Raw genomic sequence first — 21,192 nt, forward strand, 5'->3', positions numbered from 1 at the left:
ACTCTGTGTTTCAGCTCGATAAAAGAAGATTACTGTTTTTGAGACTAGAATTTCTGATTGACAGATGGTACTGTTTTTACCTCTTCCTCACCTTAAAGGTCCCATATTGTAAAAGGCGAGATTTCCATGTCTTCTTTTATTATAAAAGCAGGTTTAAGTGCTATATAAATACTATGAAAGTATCGAATTGCTCAATCCACAGAGAAATACACACATCCCGTATTCAGAAACAGTTCCTTTGAAACAAGCCGTCAGGATTTCTGTAATTTTGTGATGTCACAAATATACAATATTCAGACCATTTCACAGTTTTTAACGTAAACATCCTAAATGTGTCCCGGTTTATTTCTGATTGCATGGTGCCTTCAAATGGGTCCATATGAACGCCCCCCTCTTGTGGTATTCACGACCTCTTAAGTGTAAAGTTTCTGAAAGTTCAGAGTTCACGAGTTGTCACGTGTTTGTTGACGTTGTCAGAAATGGCAGAGCCCATGGAAGTTCATTTTCCAGTACATAATAAGTGAATATATTGTAATTTTAGTCGTATATTGTTTTTCTTCGTAATTTTATAATAGGTCTGAGGAAAATGTTGATATTCCCAACGACCACATCTTTTTCCTCTGTCTTTGTGCCTTTGCATTTATTACATTGTTACCCGCTAGCTAGCTTGCTAAATTGTTAGCCTCTGTGGCTTCTAGACGCCGACGGTAACATTAATATTGCCGTTGCTTAGCAGCGGAGTTCTCACGACTTAACCACTTGAACGCCAAGCATATCGTGTACACGACTTCTCATGTTGTAAACACAAGCTCACGAGTTTCATTTGAAGGCACCATCAGTCTATGTGAATGACATCAGCTTGACAGGAAGTAAATATGGACCCAGGTTGTTGCCTAGCGACCCAATTCCATTGCAATTCTGTTGAAATGTGCTAAAACGGACGGTATGAGGAAAAAATAGTTTTTTTTAACATTACAGCATGTAAACATATTTTAGTAGAAACATTAAAATCAAGTATGAACCAGAAGATGAGTGTTATATGAGACCTTTAAGTGATGGATCTTATCAGCAGCATACCTGCCCATCTGCCCTATTACAATCCTGCATGTGCACATGCAAAGAGCAAACACATATTGTGCAAAAACACAAAATCTGTACAGGCATTTGTCGTAACAAAAGCGTCCTGATAATAAAGACGGTTTTGAGAAGCAAGGTTGCTATTTGCAGAAAGATGTTCCACAAGTTATGGGCCTTGATGGATAGGGGTAAGACTCTCTTCAGCTGTGCAGGACATGAATATGAAATGCATCCATCAACGCAGAACGCCGAAAAAAAACATAAATAAGCGCCAGTGATGCAGATGCTGCGAGGACGCACATGCAGCTTTTTATCATTCCATCCCACTGTGAAGTGGAATTTGAGGTTTGGATTTGCAAGTTTATCCAGGCAGATTAAGCTGCTCTCAGACCACTTTGGTTTACACTGTATGGACCAGATACAGCTTTTTCTTGGAGGAAAAGATGCCTGGAAGCAGCGTGGTGTTGAAAAGCCTGTGTAAATGTGTGTGTCACTATATATTGAGTGTTCTGTTTCCATCTTATTTCTAATTACCCCGAGGACAAGAATGGGACAAAAACAGCTGTTTTTGGAAAAGCCTCTTTAAATTGGATTATGGATAAAAGCCATAGTGTTATATTTACTCATTTACTGCCTCTCCTTGTTTGTCTCTGGATCATGGGATTACTTCAAGGCCAAGCCAGGATGGGTGTTTAATGTGCCTTCAAACCAGATCAGTTTCACCTCGAGACAAGGTCATTTCTCTGTCATTCTAGTCTTCACACCTACTGTTATCTCTGCATTATAGACGTCCAGTTCCTACGTTTGCACACGTTTTTTGTCCGAATTTTTCAACTCAGAGCGAAGGGATTAGCAGGCATAGGTGCAGTTAGAGTAGATATGGCCAGACAGTGTCTTAATTGTGTTCTTAACAGATCTGCTCATGTCAGATATGGTGTTTCATCACAGCAATGTGCCTCCCAGGACAGGGCTTTATCAGCGCAGCTTTCTTATCTGAAGCAAGGTGGCTGCTAATCTGCTCACAAATCTCACAAAACCTGATTATGTCTCCCACTGTCAGAGAGATGGAGAGGAGGAGGAGGAGGAGGGTGGTGAGGGGGGTGGAGAGGTAAGAAGGAAGGGCAGAGGAACAGTGGACTATCATTAAACAGTAAATCATGGTATAACTTTAATAGTGTCCTATAAAGACATGTGCATTGAGTTTTCATGTAATAATCACACTGTTAATCCAAATTATAACCTATATTATTGCCCCGCAGCTCCTCTAATGCACAATGTTGCCAACTCTGAATCACAGACTCTAACGAAATCATCGCCACTTTGACATGGAAACATTTGAGCGCCTTGAGTTTCAAGACATTGTTTCTGAAAATGCAGCACTCAAGTTACAATGAATTCCCCTCTCTTTCAGCGTGCGGAGGGGTCTCGACCTTTGTGTGTTTGCGTTCTCATCTGTCACTTCACACCCTTGTCATTTAAGTGCCACACAGTAGCCTCCACTTCACTGCTGATGGGGTTGAATGGCCACCAATGATGGTTGGACATCAGGTTGGTCAGGTTGCTGCTGCGATCGATATGTTTTAATTTCCCTTTATGAATGCAAGTCTCTCTCCACCTTTATGTCATTGACACTTTGTTGTATTGAAGCTCTGTGGAGAAAAAAACTAAAAAACTCAGAGTAGGCTGATTTGTGCTCCATGTGCAGAGTTCAACAAGCAACTTCCCTTTTAGTTTAGCTTTCAAGATCATTTCCTGTATTTATTTTTTAACGCCAGGGGATGCCGACTGCTGCTGTGCCATATGTTGGACTTGGCGTCTCTGTTTACGACGCCTGGAGCAGAAGTTACACCTTTGCCAGCATCCCACGGAAATCTTCTCACACATCTTTCTCTGGAGATCAGACCAGTAGCTCGCTTTGAGGTGCAACAAAATTCACATTGAAATATGTAAGTGTAGAGTTTTGTTCCAAAAATAAAGTGACATTTGACAAAAAGATGACATTTAGTCTTTAAAAATCATAATGCCAAAGAAAAAGTAATAATGTTACTCAGGATTGCAGCGTACTTATATAGCTAATCGCGTTAGCAAAGGTTTACTCAAGTACTTTTCAGATACTTGTACTGTACAACTGTACTTATTGTGTCATGCATAAATGATATGCACAGCCCAAACAGGCTTACAAGACATCATTATTTAGAAAAAGAGACAGAAACCAGAGTAGCAACATAAATTACAAAGAATACTAAACAAATAAATCATCCTGACATTTTTTTCCAAGCTTTAGAAACAAAGGTGGCCAACTTAAATAGTGAACAGACATTTCATTTAATATAAATGTTCTTAACCCATCATAGTATGGACAGTACAAAAGAAGATGTTATGATTCATTCTCAACTTCTCCTAATACAACCTGTTTCCTCCTGGATCTTTTTATATCTGCCAACTTCAAGAGCCACAGGAAGGATTCCTGTTCTCAGCTGTGCAACTAAAGACCTTTGATTCCTTGATAAGTTTGTTATAACGTAAGATTCAGTGCCATCATTTTGCTTGATTTGAATATATGTTTGTACTTTTGCTGTTATATCTTTCAACCATTTTTATTCAGATCTAATGAGTAACTTTCTTCTAATTGTGTTCATGCCGCATTGTAAATTATTACTATACATACATTGTAATTAAGCTTCCTCAAAAACAGCATGAAGTTCTGTATTGAGTATTTCTATTTTGTAATACTTCTACACCACTATATTTTGGAGGGAACTATTGTATTTCTTTAATTTGACAGCTATAGTTACTTGTTACGTCGCTGATTGTGTTTTTATATGCAAAACATATGATAGATTCAGATATTACAATATAATGCTGTACATTAAACAGTTACACTTTACAATAATGTGAGTAGTTAAGTTAGTCAATTAAAGTGGTACATCATACTGAGTATTTACTCATTACTTCTTGATTATCTGACCATTATGCGGAACCTCCGCGTCTGAAAAGTGAAGCCAAAGTGCCTTAAACTTGCATTCTTTCTAACAGCCAGCAGGGGGCGACTCCTCTGGTTGTACAAAGAAGTCTGATTGTATAGAAGTCTATGAGAAAATGAGCCTACTTCTCACTTGATTTATTACCTCAGTAAACATTGTAAACATGACCTTATGGTCTCAATCGTTAGTTTCACGTCTTCTTCAATACAGCATGATTTTCATTTAGTAAATTACGGTCCCATTTAGAGTCAAATAGACCATAAAGCAGGGTATGCTTTAGGGCGCGGCTACCTTGTGATTGACAGGTCGCTACCACGGTGTTGTCCTGGTCAGTGTTTTCGTCTTAGAACTATAACCTTTTCGCAGTGTGTTTTCAGTTTATGAAAGTTAATTTTAACACTTTGGTCACCTAAAAGTATCTTAGCTGTACTTAGCTCCACCATGTCATGTCACTTCTGGTTGCAAAAAAACAAAATGCCGAACTCGAGGCACAAACTAATGGGTGACGTCCACTTCTCAGTCTATGCTTCCCACCAACTTCTGCACTTTAGCATCTAAATTCTCTGCTATATGTTTGCTAGCTAGTTGCTAACCTTTTCTGTATGGTGGAGTGTAAAGTGGGTTTATTGGAGCTTTTACGCTGAAAACAATCGGAGCGGTGAGATCAAATCAAAGCAGTTAAGTTGCTGGCTCTTAAACCAAAACAATGAGCTGAAAGACGCTAAAATTTCCCGGCAAGGTGGGTGAAACTAGGAGGGGGAATCATTTTCTGTAGGTTTGTCACCGCCGCGAGTGACCCTTTTCACAATACATTGTCATTTACCCCATTGTTAATACAAAAATATAGCGTAGAGCATCTTTAAATAAACTTTTTTAATGCAGGGACTTCACCGGTAATGGAGTATTTTCTCATTGTGGTATTGCTAACTTTACTTTTCTTTTTACAACCCATGCAGAGAAGAAGGGAAGCATCCGTATTACACGCATACACACACCTGTGCATTTGAATACATGGGACAATAGATTTTCCTCCTATTCGTTGCCTATCTATCTTCTTCCATCTTCTTCTCCCCTATTCAATATCCCTGCATTTACTCTCTTTCTCCTCCTCTCACACCTTTACTGGTGGTCCGAGTCTGGTAGGTATCCATCAGGGCCCCTCACTTAGCCCGGCAATGCCTCAGTGCCAGTGAACAATGGTGGGCCAAAGACAGCCAAGTTTGCTCATGAGCACACGGTATGGATGTGTGTGTGTGTGGGCGTGGGTGGGTGGGTTGTGTGTGCACCCTGATGTGTACCTGTTCTAATCATGCATATTACATCTGCATCAACATGCATCTATAAGGAGATGCAGGTTCACTTTTACATACTGGCTCACTGTGTGTGAGTTTGTGGAGGCATTTAAGTGCTAATTACATGTGTGTTTGTGTGTGTGTGTGTGTGTGGGTGGGTGTGTAGGGAACATTAGTACCTTGAAAGGTTCTGGTCAGGTGCCAATGAATGCAACCTTCACTGTCTAAACAGGTTGAGATTTAACCCCGAGAGTTCCTTGTTCTGCACTTAGTCTGGCTACACTCTCTGTTTGTTTCCTGTCAAAGACACTTCTTTATTTAACGATACACTTGCAGCGAGAACTTTGCAGCTCAACAATGCATATCTGAGTGGCAGATGGTCACAACCCCTCTGTGAAGGATTTGAAGAATCAAGTTTCTAAGGGTGTTTTTTTTTCTCATAAAGATGTGCCACTTGACAGACATTGACAAGGAAATTGATGTGTTAATGATAGACACAACGTGGGAAAGAACTGTCTGTTGGTACTAAATTTGCGCTTGAGTGAATATGTCAGAGGTGACAGATAGGTAGGAAATATTTTGACAATCGTGATTTTTTGTATGATTCATTTCTACATTTACGTAGGTTTAAAAACAGCTATTGTACTGATTATGTCAGATTAAATGCAATACTTTGGCTTGTCACTGAGCTACAAAACACAAAAAAAAACTAATGAAAGAGAGATTCTCCCTCTCCTCATTCTCATATACAAATAAGCAAACAATCAGACCTCCAAAGCGTTGTTTACAGGGCCTTGAGTGAAAAGATCTGTCGACATCCTAATGGCAAAGGGATTCTGGGTAATTTCTGTTTGCTGAAAAGATTTCCTCCAGCTGTGAGGGTCTTCAGATGTCTTAAGGATCAGATCCTCTTAGTACACTAAATCTCATGTTAGCTCTTGGCAGCAAGGAAGAAATTGTGGATGGCCTATTAGCCTATCACACCTCCAGAAGACGCAGAGTAACATTAATGTTCATTTTATTCACTCTTCTTGTAGCTCTGTTTTGGTCTCAACCAACTCCTGGGAAAAATATCTGTCTCTTTAACGGCTAAATTTACCAGATAGTTGCTAACTTTGTCTGTTTTTTTTTGGTGCTGGGCAGGTAATGTACAGTGGGTTTAATGAAAACAGCAGCCTACAGCTGCTGGAAAGCCAACCCGATCTCATGGGAAAGCATATAAATAGCATGACATTACAAGGATATACCGCGTGTCATGAGAACGAATTTTAGCCTTTTCACGTATCATTTGTACACCACTTTTGCAAGTAATTTTCACGCCACGCAACAAAGCTACACTAACGGCTGTAGGTTTAGGCAACAAAACTACTTAGTTAAGTTTAGGAAAAACATCAGGATTGGGCTTAAAATAAGTACGGAAACTTAAGAAAATACGTACGGAAACAGATGAGAGCTGTGAGAGTGAACCAAAACAGTAAAGTTGTGGGCCAACAAAACCAAAACAATGAGCTTAAAGATGCTAAAACGTATAGCTGAAGGTGAAAGGAACTGCAGAATTGGGTGATAATTCACTGTGAGCGACCCCTTTCGCATTTCAAGTAGTAATTTGAACAATTGTTAATATAAAAACAGTGATTATAGCAGCTTTAAGGAATAATACTCTATATGCAAAATCCCATTTATATCTGTGATAGTTAACTGTTTTATTGTTGCAGTAACAGGATACAGAGAACCAATCTGAAACATGTCCAGATTGCAATAAGCGTATTAAAAGTGCAGGAGACCGTTGAGAACAAAACGACAAACAAGGAAAGGGGGTGGTGAAGCATAGAAGGAGGTGAGTGTACTATCAGATGAACACAGAGGGAGAGACATCAGCGCTGTACATCTCTGCCAGGGTGTTATGGGAAAATATTCTAGGCTTTCAGTTACAGACAATAACAGCTTGGAAATTGTTAAACATTGTCTCTGATAGCAACTGGCATCTGCAAACAGATCAGATGTGAGTTGCTACAGAGATTAGAGGAAACATGAGACCGTCAGAGAAGCGGAAGCATTTGGAGGTGAGTTTGTGTGCAAGCAGAGAATATATATAGTTGCTACGGTGTATATGTTTTATTACAAATATCTTTTACTGATTTAAATCCAACGGCAAACATCTGACATTCATGTGTAATTGGAATATTCATGTACAGAAACTTAACCATTTGTGGAATAAATTTCCAAGAGGCAGTAGAACCAGACTTGCTTTAAACCTTAAACCTGCCCTGCTGTCATTGTGTCCCAGCATACCCGTGACTTCATGTTTGTCATCAACTCTGTTCAATTCCCACAAAGGAAACCACTGAGACGAGATAGATCTGCTATGGTTGAACAGAAAGATCACAACAGTTACATAATATGACACTGAATGAAAAAGTAAAGTAAAATGAATCATAGTCAACCAATCAATTCCTCACTTTACTGTCATTAAAGCAACTCAAGGTTGGATCTTTCACAAATATTGCCAACAAAACACAGAACACGGTTCTGAGGTGACCAAATGAATCAAGATGAGCGACAAAAGAGAATTCAAGACTTGACTTTCATTTGACCCTATAAATTACTGTAAGTATGTTATTGATTTGTATGTAATCCATGTAATTGTGAATGAGGAAGTATAAAGAGCAGCTAACGCCACATAGGGAGGAGGTCAGGGTGGATGGGTGTGTCAAAAAACACCAGACTTTTGCCCAGGAGTCTGGTGTTTGTGTCCCGTGTGAAACCAAGTCAATGTTGATTTATTTGTCACTTAACTTCCGTACTTAAATACCCCAATTCAGGTGTTATTTTAACCAAAACCACGATATTTTCCTAAACCTAACTAAGTAGTTTTTGTCACTTAAGTTTTTTACTTAAATTACGCCACACTACACGCCAGTGTTGCGTAACCACTTCCAGTTTTCTTGCCTTAATCAAACCAATTTGATCTTTTCCTAAACCTAACTAAGTAGTTTTCTCACCTAAACCTAACAAAGTTGTTTCCTGTGAAGACGGAAGTTTATTTTGAAAACACTGGAGCGGAAATTGATGCTGGACATTCGTAGGAATACGCATCAAAAATAGGAATAACTTTTCGTAAGATATATGAACCATTGTATGAGAAGACGTTGTTGCAGGACTGTAGTTACCATTAAGGTTTCAACTGCAAAAATAATCCTTCTCCATGGCTGTTGTGTTATTGGGGATTTCAAAAGAGCCAAGAAATTGCTCATACTCACTTTATTCACAACATTTTAGAAATTCAACAGGTACAATTCAAGACTCAATATATTGTGTATGTGACTACTTTTGAGCTAAAAAAGCCAAAAAACGAAATAAGTGATTTACTATTTTCCTTAGATAGATTTACTATTTCTTGACTGAATTATCAAAAGAAAGTGGCAGCCATTTGTGTTAATAAATTGATGGTTGGGGGTCATGCGGAGGATCAGTGGGAAATTAACACTCTTGTTAATTTACTGTAATAATAAATGTTAATAATTATGGCCAAACTGATAACTTCAAAACATTTCAGAACATCATTACTTGTGATATTCAAACTGAATTCAATCTTGCATTACTGTATATGGCATGGCATCAAGTAAAGGTGAAGATTTGGATTTCAAATAAGATTAGTGTCCTTCACATTTAGTACTGTTGGCACCAAACCATAGCAACATGCATCTACATGGACTGACACCTGGGCATGGTTCAAAGCCACTGCGGAACCACAGTCAGTCAGGTACAGAGACAGAGGAACAGATAACAATACACACTACAGTCTATTCAGAACTATAGACTGCAAAATGCTGGCTGCATGCAGATTAAACTCAGATAAAGGAAAAACACAAAATAAAGTGCTGACCACAGGTGTGAACAAAGCACAATTTTCAAAAACATTTACAAATGGGGGACTCTGTGTATCTTTGGGGAACTTTTTGAAGATCGCACTCCTTCGCATCTACAAAACCCAAGATAAATGGGATCTTTTATCAGTTTTATAATTGTACAAGTGGAGTCCCAACATCAATGCGGGCTTTAGATTCTAAGAACTGCAACCTTAAGTTCACAGGCTTTAGGGAGTTTATCTGATCATGGTGCCCTGAATCGCAGCTTATCGTTGCCATCGTTCACTTTTTGGTTAAGTTCCTCTTCATGAAGCTTTAGAGAGTGTGAGAAAGTACTCCACCTTATTTGAAGTTATATAACTGTTTACAAACTTTTGAAAGTTTTGATAAAATGCATTTTTGTTCAATCATAATATGAAGTTGATCCAGGATTGCTTTGTCAAACTCAGTACATAGTATTTTCTTAAACTTATAAGTAAACCTGTGTTAATTGTGGAAATCTAGCAAGGTGTAAAATTCAATCATAAACACCAGTGACACAAATGAGTAATCGCTGTTGGCACGAGGTTGGTGAGAATTTTCAGCATCTAACAGGAAGGAACCAGTGTTTCCTTTCAAACAAGTTTGCAATGTATCAGGGCTTTGTGTTCCAACAAAAAAACAGGTTACATCTTTATTTAAGCTGGCCCATAATAATATGGCAGTTTGTTGTTGAGCAATCTCGGAACTCTATCTCTGCCGACGATTTAGCCTCTGGCCAATATTTTGTAGTATCCAGCAGATATCCCGATAACGGATATTCGGGCCAAGACTTTAGCTTCTGTGCATTGTTTACAGTCTGATTATCACTTAAGACTTGTTGGAGTTGAGAGACAACGTCTACGACCGGTGAGTACATTTACACTCGCTTGACAGTTTATTTTTTAGCTAATAAAAAGCTAAATAGTTGTCTGACGATAGCCGATGGGTTCCCGGATTGCATTTCGGCCAATGCGTTCCGCCTCTTTTGCTCTCCACACTGACTGTTTACCTGCATGCAACCAAAGCCCGCTCATGTGTGATTGGTCAATACTACTCGGATTGTAGACGGACTACAAATGAAAACCAGAAGGCTTCTGATACCAAAATCTTGTTGTGTTGCCTACAGATTCTGCATTCATATGCAGAGATCTGTTTATAGAGATTAGTTAAAAGTACAGGATCCTGTGAGACGCTGAAATTGTATTATGAATGGTTAAAAGTAAGTATGTGCCGGGTTCAAGTGACTTAATTTACTGATATTAACAATGACGTACAAAGAAGTGTCATCTGCAAATACTCAAACATTTGGACCATTAACCATGTATTTCTTGTTATTAATATGATTTAGTGTATTTATTTTATCATAGTTAGTTCAACCCTGTCACTTTTTTTATATACTTCTAAATAATAATACATTTTGAAAGACAAAGTGCTGCCCAGACATTTATTTTATCAGCATGGTGAGGAAATGTTAATGAACGTACCTGCAAAGTCGCAAAATGTTCATACTGAACGTATCTGCATAATATTGACTGACAATATGTTAAAAAAATTTTCACTAAAATGTCCAATCTTGGCGTGACTAATGTTTTAATGGTTACATGGATGTTTAGGCAATTCAAAGCACTTAGTTTAATTTAGGGAAAGAGAGTGGTCTGGGTTAAAAATGTAGTTTACTTTTTCAATATTTAACCAAATGTGCAACCAGTTTTTCAGGAGACGAGCCTGCATACCTGTCACCGAAACATGCCCATGTCTTTTCATGACACACAGGGTCACAGCATGGTCAGATGTGGTGTTCGGAGAGCTTCTAATTTTGGGATCAGGGCTTAATGAGAGGACGAGAAAACAACCTGCTGGTGAGAACAAGGGGGACGGCCCCAGAGACGAGGCATACGAGGAAAGGATACAAAGGACAGCTTAAAGGACCTCTGATGTCATCCCAGCTTCAGGAGAGTGGCTCATTGAAACTAAAGTGCCTCCGCTGTGTTGCTTTTGTCTGATTCTTGTTGGGCCTGTCCCTCTCCCATAATAATGAGCCCTTTGACAAGTGATTAACTTCATAGTGGCTTTTTATTTTTTTGTTTCTTTACAAGTGTTTGTTTTAATGGCAGGCCTCGGTTCATCACCTTTTCAGTAGCTTTTCTATGAATACCTGAGTGTGAGTGTAGATGAAAAAAAATTTAAAGAAAAGTTGTGAAAACATGACCACATGATTCTAGTTGAATTTGACAAAGGAAAAAAAAATATAGACTCAAGGTCCACTTACTAGCTTTTATTCCAGAGGTTTCAGCTTCATCTCACAGTCTTCATCGGTGGATGGAGATATGGATGAAAGCTCAGAGAAAAAAAACAGGTAGGGGACCTTGAATTAAGTTTCTTTTTTGCTGTCATACTACATATTCTAGCATTTTTGTCATCCATTGTACAGTTTAAATGATACAATTCCAACCTATCTAATACCACTGGTTTGAATTATTGTAATTAGCCTTTAGCTTGTTAAGCTAATAATAGGGCTGTCAATAGACTAAAATAGTTAATTGCGATTAATCGCAAATTATTCACATTTTTTATCTGTTCAAAATGTAACTTAAAGAGAGACATAGGAGTGGGCAAATATGCTTGCTTTATGTAAACGTATGTACATATTTATTATTGGAAATCAATTAACAACACAAAACAATGACAAATATTGCCCAGAAACCCTCTCAGGTACTGCATTTAACAAAAAATAAATATGCTCAAATCATAGCATGACAAACTGCAGCCCAACAGGCAACAACAGCTGTCATTGTGTCAGTGTGTTGACTTGACTATGACTTAGCCCAAACTGCATGTGATTATCATAAAGTGGGTACGTCTGTCAAGGGGAGACTTGTGGGTACCCATAGAACCCATTCTTATTCACATATCTTGAGGTCAGAGGTCAAGAGACCCCTTTGAAAATAGCCATGCCAGTTTTCCCCTCGCCAAAATGTAGCGTACATTTGGAGCGATGTTGAGCCTCCTTCGTGACAAGCTAGTATGACATGGTTGATACCAATGGATTCCTTTCATTTGATGCCAGTATCTATCACTATAGCTTTAAAACTGAGCCTGCTACAACCTAAAAATCACAATTTGCGTTAAAGAAATTAGGGCCGTTAAAACTAATTTGCGTTAAAGCGTTATTATCATGATAACTTTTACAACTCTACTAATAAGCTACTGCATGTTTCCTCTTTCCCCTCTGAATAGAGGTTTTAGTTTTTCATCCTGAAATTTGACAAATGTGTGTCGCTTTCCTTTAAGACGTGGCTTTGATCCTCTCAGGCAGGCAGGGGGTACAGTGAGTCCTCTAAGGGACGACAGCCCCCTGATGGGAGAATTGTTTTTACCCCAGCTGTGATTTGCTAGTGCTGCAACATCTAATTCCAAATGCTATTTTGTCAAATCAATGCCTGGACTTTGTCTTATTAAGGACGGCCTGGTTTCCTATACCAAGCAGGGTGCTTCAACCCCCCGACGAGGGCAGCAAGCTGAGGCTGCCCCTTACAACAAAACAACACACCACTCCAGACCAGCATGACACTTCCTCGACCAGCAAATGAGATGAAAGCTTTAAACCATGAAAATAGTGGTTCGAAAAGCTTCTGAAGCCCTGCTACCCTGCTAGCACAGAATAAAGATGGGCTGTCCACCCGCCACAAAAGCCCAACACAACAGGGAGAAACATCAAAGTGTGATTTCATCAGGGGAAAAAAACTATTTGTTAGAGGGTGCCCACTGAGAAAAACACAGGTGAATTTTCAGGTAATAGCACATTGCTGTTAAGCGCTACAGTTTATTTGTGTTTCTTTTCCATGCGGTGATACCTTTCATTAGAGTGTTACACAAACTTTCACCTCTTACCATGTTTTCGTTTTTAACTTTTTATACCTGTTTCTGCTTTTAGTTTTAGATTAGATCTCAAAATCCCGGTAAAATTAAATTACATTTTGCTAGGAATTCAATTAATTCGATTTCTGCACACTAAAAATGTTTATATTTCTTTATTATTTTATTATTATTTTTTTATATATATATATATATATTTTTTATTTTTTTTATTTTAGGAAAGACTGAAATATAATTAAGTTGGACAAAAAACTGTTTTGATTTAATATATATCAATAAGATGTACAGTATGTCGCACAAAGCACCATACATTCACATACAGTATTTAATTCAACTGATGAGGTTCTGCTTGATTTTGACATCTTCGAAGCAAGCTAATGTGATCCCGCCTCAAATGTGTTGCTAAGAAGAATGAAAGCGACAACAGATGAGTTTTTGTTCTCCGTCCACAGGCGGATGTGCAATACGATCCCTCTTTGATCCAAGTGAAACTACAAGGAACAAGCTTAGGTTAATAAGGTGTGAAATTCTTTAAACAAGGACCTTTTTGTGGTACTTTGAGTGAACAGCGCTCCTAAAAGAATTCAAGAAGTCATTGTGTCATTGAAGGTCAAGATAGTCAATCAAATAACAATATGTGCACAAATATATACATTAGGGCTGTCAAAGTTAACGCGATAATAAAGCGTTAATGCAAACTCGTTTTAACGCCACTCATTTTTTTAACACATTAACACAATTGCTCCAAACTTGGACTAAATTTTGGCGAGGGAAAACCGGCATGGTCATTTTAAAAGGGGTCCTTTTACTTCTGACCTCCAGATATGTGAATGAAAACAGGTTCTATGGGTACCTACAAGTCTCCCCTTTACAGACATGCCCATTTTATGATAATCACATGCAGCTTGGGGCAAGTCATCACACTGACACACTGACAGCTGTTGTTGCCTGTTGGGCTGCAGTTTGCCATGTTATGATTTAGGCACATTTTTTTATGCTAAATGCAGTACCTGAGAGGGTTTCTGGAATATATTTGTCATTGTTTTGTGTTATTAATTAATTTCCAAAAATAATTTATACACATACATACATATTTTTTTAAATATCAAGGTTATTAATACCGGTATAAACTAAATTTTGTTTAACATGAAATGTGACAATGTTTCATACAAGCAACATAGACATACTATTAAATCAAATACACAAATTCTTAGCATAGTAACAGCAAAGTAAAGCTATTCCAGCATGTAGATAATGTATGTAAATAAAATAGCTTTTTCAAAGAGGGAGCTTGCAGCATACAAGATGAAACTGAGTAATTTTGCATTTGATTGTATTGACTCTATTACTATTTTAATGCAAAAATTACATGTTTATCATCCCTGTTTGGACAGAAAGCTGATGTTATGAACTTTAAATGAAAGTTGTTTTTGGTGCATCATGTTAATTCATGATCTCATTGTGGAATTCCAAAGGTTTAGGATTAAACTGCCTCGTGTAATCAGATTTTGCCATGCACATGTATGTTTACTAAATGGGCTGCAGTGAAGTGTGGGAGTCAGAATGCAGCACATTCCCCAGTTTAAGTAGTGTATAGAGGGATCAATAGAGGGATAACAACAATAAAACAATGCTAATCTCAAATCTTATAAAAATCTTACTTAAAAGTCAATCATGATTACAGTTTACTGCTCAAACCGCAGCCCCATATTAAATATTCTATGTAGTTCAACATAATATTGAAGCAATGCGCTCTAAGCATTCACGTCCTCGGTACACACCATGCTGCTGAACGCCGTTGAACAGCCATCCATCTCAATATGTGCGATGTCATGACTCAGCAGTAAGTGTACAAATGCGAAAAATGCGATTTTGAGTTTGCATGCGACACATGCTCAAGAGATTCCAATCTCATGAATAATTCACAGCGGTGAGAATAACGATGGCAGATAAAACTTTGTGTGAATAATTGTGCACGTAGACTCATCAGCATTAGGAGTAAATCTCACCCTTTTCTGCGTCAAAATTATGCTGCTGCACAATGAGAATAACAAGCAAATCACTCACTACCACTTCTTTTTTACTTCTTCTTTTTTTTCTCCTGCATATCCAAGCAACCATTGACTCATGCCAGTTTGACAGCAATTGTGAACAGATCTGGAAACGTGAGAAAGTTTGCTCCACATTTTTGTTCATCCGTGGGCGAGTTTTAATTCACACTCTCAACTCCCAGCATGCCTGTATTCCTTCCACCTGACTGTGCTCTTTGGTCAGCCCTTTGTGCCTAAAAGTGACCATATATTGGTCTGGGCGTCCACTCAGAGGCTCTATTTTCTAGGTGATTTACTCTGAAAAACTTTGCGTCGTAATCCCCAAATGTTTCCCCTGTGTTGGAGGGAGGGTCTGCATTGTTGGAACCCCGGGAGGCCCGCTTGGTTGTATGGCCGTCATGCTGGGCATTAAGAGTGGTGGGAGGAGCAGGATTTTAACAGGTGGAGAGATACCTCAGGAGCAGGATGGACCAGATCTACCTAAGCTGAGCCAGCCTGTCAGTCCTGTCCTGTCAGTCGTCCAAAACAAAAAAAGTACACATACAGTAGTTCCTTCTGAGGGTTCACACTTTTGCCCACATAATCAAAATATTCACAAATTATATGATTATTAGTGCAATGTTTAAGGTAGTTTACATTGAAACAGGGAGGAGCAAGACTATTGCTGTGTCTCAATTTGTGTACTTCCGTACTTACGCTTGCTGCTTTGAGTGCGTAAGTGCGTTTACACTGAGAAGTAAAAGAGGGCAAAATGCACTCTAAGTACCCAGATGTACTCTAACTAAACGGTCAAAAAGTTGAGTGTGGAACGCTGGACTCTTTCTCATCCTCAACGGTTGCCATCTTTGCTACGTAGTAGGGTCGTTAGTAGGGTCATTTTCTCATAGACTTCTATACAATCAAACTTCTTTTTGCAACCAGAGGAGCCGCCCCCTGCTGTCTATTAGAAAGAATACAATTCACTTTTCACCACATATCTCAACATGATGGTGGTGCTAGAGGAGAGGTCATGGGATCACAAGAGTCGATTGGATTCATCCACTGGGAACCATAAATATGTACACTACATTTCATGGCAATACATCTAATAGCTGTTGGGATATTTCAGTCTGGAGCAAAGTGATGGACCAACATTACCACCCATAAAGCCATGCCACTAGCATGGAAAAAAAAGACATGAAAATCCCTTTCTTGGCTGTGTAAACTATCTCTTAAAATCAGCACTTGCCAGTCAAAAAGAATCAGACAGACAGATAAATTTACAGACCATTACTCACCGCTACTTCTGTTCTGTCAACAAGCCTACAGTGACGGATGAATGCTACACTTTTCCCAACAAAAGAAGCCACTTTGTCTACATTAATCAGTATCTCAGTTAATCTTTGAGATCAGTGACTGGTCAACTTGTCAAGTCAGGTCTGTACAGTTTGCAGTTTTTCGTGTTGGCATTCAATGTAATAAAAAAGATTGAAATGATAAATTGACACTCATAAATGCAATATTTGTCATGAAATTAAGCCTTTTAAAAGGCTAGCAGTACACCAGGACCAGTGTTTTATTTAAATTAATAGTGAGTCTCACGTGGACAAAAGTCCAAAAACAAGGAATAACAACAAGGAGGAGAGCTGCTACCACTCTGTGCCCGTAAGTATAATCTATAACAAATAAAGAATATTCAGTACAGCTTCTGTTAGTTTTAGTAACCCATCCCAATGAATGCGTCTCCTTAATGAGCTCCCTTCCCCTCCTCATCGTGGAGGAAATGAGCAACGCCATGAGCAATGGCAGCGATTCCATCACGCTTCATTGCGATTGGCTGCAGATAAGGACCACCACCCACATTAGCACGCAGGTAATTATTTTGATTTCTGCGAGCAGGTGGTGATGGAAGCGGGAGAGTCCGTGATCAGACTCCAGAATATCTCCAGATAAACATCAGGCGCTCGGAGACACACCGACACCAGCCCCTGCGCCGTTCACTGGGAGCCCCCATATCTCTCCACCAACCATGTCATTACACTCTGCTCATAGTGGATATAGCTATATAGGCCAAGGGGCTGGTGAGAATACTGTACTCTGCTCTGGGTTACGGCTTGTACCAGCATAGGAATAAAGTGGTTTTCTGTCAAATGGGACCAGCAGCATTTATGGAAGGAAAGGGGAGAATTTGAACAGTAATAGGGAGGACTAATTTCTATAGACAACCATAATGGAGTATGTTTAAAACTGGGTTCAGAGCTGGAAGTACAGTAGGTGCTAAATTCAAAATTCAAGCATTAATATATCAGCAAACAACTATTTGCAACTAACGTCGTCACTGCGGTAGCGTAGCGCCCACCCTCCGGTTATTGCAACTTTTCATATATATATATATATATATATATATATATATATTAAAAAGTATTACCATTTGTATATACAGTTGGAAAATATTGACCATATGTGGACAATATATTTTAAAGATATTTGTGTATAGCCTACTGTAACAAGTATATGCAGAATCCTCCCACATGTTCAAATATATTCTCATATTACATCATATTTTTCTTCACAGAATTTTTTTTAAAATCTAAATTAAAGATAATCATGTCTGCCGTGTTCTGATTAAAAAGTTTGCACAAAGTTGCCAAACTTTGTCCACACGTGCGTCTGTATTTCTGTATATAAAACGGTCCTTTAATGGCAGAAGTCATATTGTACCACCTCAGAAGGTCCTTGGAGTTCAGCAATAAATGTAAAACATGAATCTATAATTCCAACACTCCAGCTTGATTGAAGAGATGTTAATTACAATCATCTCATCTCCCTTGGCTGATTTTAATTTGCACTCAGTGCATTTGACCCAATTTTGTTTTAATGGAGTTGACATTTTCAGCGAAGTTCAGGCGCGACAACTTTCTGGTTTACGTCTACACTTCCACTTTTTGTGTCAGACATTTTTACTGTGTATTGAATGGATTGTTTCAGTGCAGCTGACGGGCATCAGTGTGCTTCTCATGACAACTTAACACCTTCTTTTCCTCAGCAGATGTCCACGTCTTAATGACTCAACCCAACATATGGGCAAACAAACAGAGGCTTGTTCCTAATGTGTGTGACCGTGGTGCAAACCTCCAACCCAGGTCGTTAAAGCGCTTAATAGTCATCAATAGCCACTAGTTATCAAATCCTCCACAATTACTCTTCCACGGGGTGTAAGGTGACTGTCCTCCAGCATCCTGTAAGTAATATTCTGTGACAAACGTCTTCATTCAATCAAGTTTTTCTCTAATACCCTCGTAGCACTTCCCACCTAATCTTGACGTTTCCTTTCCTCCGCTCTGCCGCGGAGGGGTTTTGTGCTGAGAGGACGAACTCTAAGCTCTTAATTGCAGGTGGTGTGTGTGTACGCTTTTCCCAATCCCAACCCCTTTTGTTCGCAGCGCAGTGGGAGAAACAAAGGCTCCTTTTTTTTTTTACTCCCTGCCTTGACTCTCAGAAGCAGTGTGGGGACGAAGAAAGGATTAAGTCAACATTTCTCATGACCTCTGAGGCCTTGGCTTGGAGGGAGGCTTGCATGGTGCTTACAATGGGCAACCTGGCAGAGAAGTGTGTGTGTGACGACATGCCCGAAGTGGTGGAGAATTCAACAATAAAGTTTACTATAGCAAAATGACAAAACATAATAGAAAATACTTCCCATTCAATATGATTTTCTCATTCGAAACCGGTTAGTTTGCCAAATATTCAAATATTCCCCAAAAAAACAGTAATCGAGCGCTCATATAATTCTGAACAGTGCTGCTCCAACAATCTCTCCCGCTGAGACTGAATGAGTCATAAAGCATGGAGCAGGCTGCTACAGTTAACTGTTGTTGTTCATTTGTTTCCCATTACAGAAGCTCCATTTTGGCTAATTAGTCTTGACAGTAACTTTTCCCTGCGGTGTTGATTAGATCTAATTAATGACTGCGGGCAAGATGGAGGACTGGTGCCCTGAAGGAGCCATTTTCATACATCCCTGGGTAATTGAAGCTGTCCTTTTTCTTTGCACACAAAGACAAAACTATTCTCCAATACTTTTGTTTTTTTTCTCATTATTGTTTTTTTTAATCAATATTCTCTCAATATCTTCAGTTGCTGACATCATTTTGAGCATTTTATGATACAATCCGATTACAATATGAAACAATACGATACAATATGAAACGATACGATACAATACGATATGAAATGATACAAAATAATATGAAACGATACAATACGATATAATATGAAACTGTAGGATACAAAATGAAAAGATACGATACAATATGAAATGATACGATATAATGTGAAATGATACGATATAATGTGAAATGATACAATGTGAAACGATACAATATGAAACGATACGATATGACATAAAACGATACAATATGATACGATATGATATGAAATGATACAATATGAAATGATACAATAAGGAACGATACAATACAATATCAAACAATGCAATATAATATGAAATGATACGATATGATACGATATGACACAATATGAAACGATATGATATGAAATTATACAATACAATATTAAACAATACACTATGAAATGATACGATATGATATGAAACGATACGATATGAAACAATACGATATGAAATGATACAATATGATGCGATATGATACGATGCGATACAATGCAATATGAAACAATTTTACTGTCAGTTTAGGCTGAAATTCATTTTGCATCCTTGGGCAGTTCCGTTCAATAAATTTACATACAGGTTAAAAATACACTAATGACACTTTTATACACGTACAAAACATATTTAAACAGTTACGACAATGAAACATATCACATTATATCCTCTGGATTCAGATCTTATTTAGCAGCACACTGATATTGGTTTAGCAACAGGACAGACTGATGTATAAAATAATTCTTGAGCCATTTGCATTTAAATGAAGGGACTCTAAATGGCCGATTAGAGAGCAGAAGTTGGTATTCTCTGTTTAAAACATGCGAGGAATCAGAGGAGATACTGTTTATCAGAAACTCTGATGTCTCCTAGGTGGAAAATCAAAACTACAAGGATATGTTATGTTATAATATGACTTTATAAAACAACGGGACGTTTTTTTGACGTTCTGCCAGTAAGCTCTCTTGACCTTTTTCCAACATTGCATCACACAATCCTAATCTTTCCGTAGTAACTCATCCACAGCTGCCCGCCACCTCCCATAAATCCCGTGGAGTGGAGAGCTTAAGGGGATTAGATCTGAGGTGGATGTCTCATAGGAAAGCACCATGCCGAACTATGCATGTTGCAGGGGAGCAGATCGTTAGGACAATCTGATTAACAGTGTGAAAACGTTCCTTATCTGCGATGACTTGAAACCTCCATACAAAGGCAGCGACAGCCACAGAGAGAGAGAGAGAGGAGATGAGATGATTAAGGTGCAGATGGATTCGTCACGTATGTACAACATCTGCCAACATCTGCCAACATGTCACAGCAACAATTTGTGTGGATGAATACATCACAAACTGTGATAGGTTAAAGCAGCATAAATTATATTTTGGTATTAACAATGGATCGAATTATTATGTATAATGTAAGAGGGGTCACTCATAGTGATGAACCCACAAAGAATCATGACCCAGCTCTATTGTTCCTCTTCACTCTATGGAGCATTTTAGCATCTTTTACCTGATGGTTTTGGTTTTCCTGCTATCCACCTATTCCAGCATCTCTAAAGCTCACTAACTAGCATGTTATTTCATTAAATTAGTCAGTTAAACTGTAGTGGAAATGTAAACACAATGTAGTTGTATAAATGTACATAACAGATTTGAATTATATTTGATGCAAAGTTGGCCATGGACTGAGGAGAGAGTGATTCATTTGGGCGCATATCTGGATTCAGCTGCAGATTCAGCACATTCAACCTCCAAAAGATCGATTGCATTAATGTGTTAAAGAAATTAGTGACAATAGAAAACGATTGCGATTATAAGTAGCCAAATGAGAAACATATTTATTTATTTATTAATTCAT

At 38.5% G+C, this 21,192-nt stretch overlaps 1 protein-coding gene across 3 annotated transcripts in view; it reads right to left on the reverse strand.

Moving 5' to 3' along the window:
• LOC141761119 (doublesex- and mab-3-related transcription factor A1-like) overlaps window positions 1–21,192 on the reverse strand; it is a 41,978-nt gene that overhangs the window by 4,364 nt on the left and 16,422 nt on the right. For 2 of the 3 annotated variants that reach the window (XR_012592530.1, XR_012592529.1), the window contains one exon: window positions 19,692–20,532. The exons of the other annotated variant lie outside the window; for it this stretch is intronic. The gene's annotated coding sequence lies outside the window, so the exon portion shown is untranslated. Of the gene's footprint in view, window positions 1–19,691; window positions 20,533–21,192 lie in introns of those variants that run through there. 3 annotated transcript variants of the gene reach the window in all.

The sequence above is a fragment of the Sebastes fasciatus genome, chromosome 22, assembly GCF_043250625.1.
Source record: "Sebastes fasciatus isolate fSebFas1 chromosome 22, fSebFas1.pri, whole genome shotgun sequence".
Taxonomy (NCBI): domain Eukaryota; kingdom Metazoa; phylum Chordata; class Actinopteri; order Perciformes; family Sebastidae; genus Sebastes; species Sebastes fasciatus.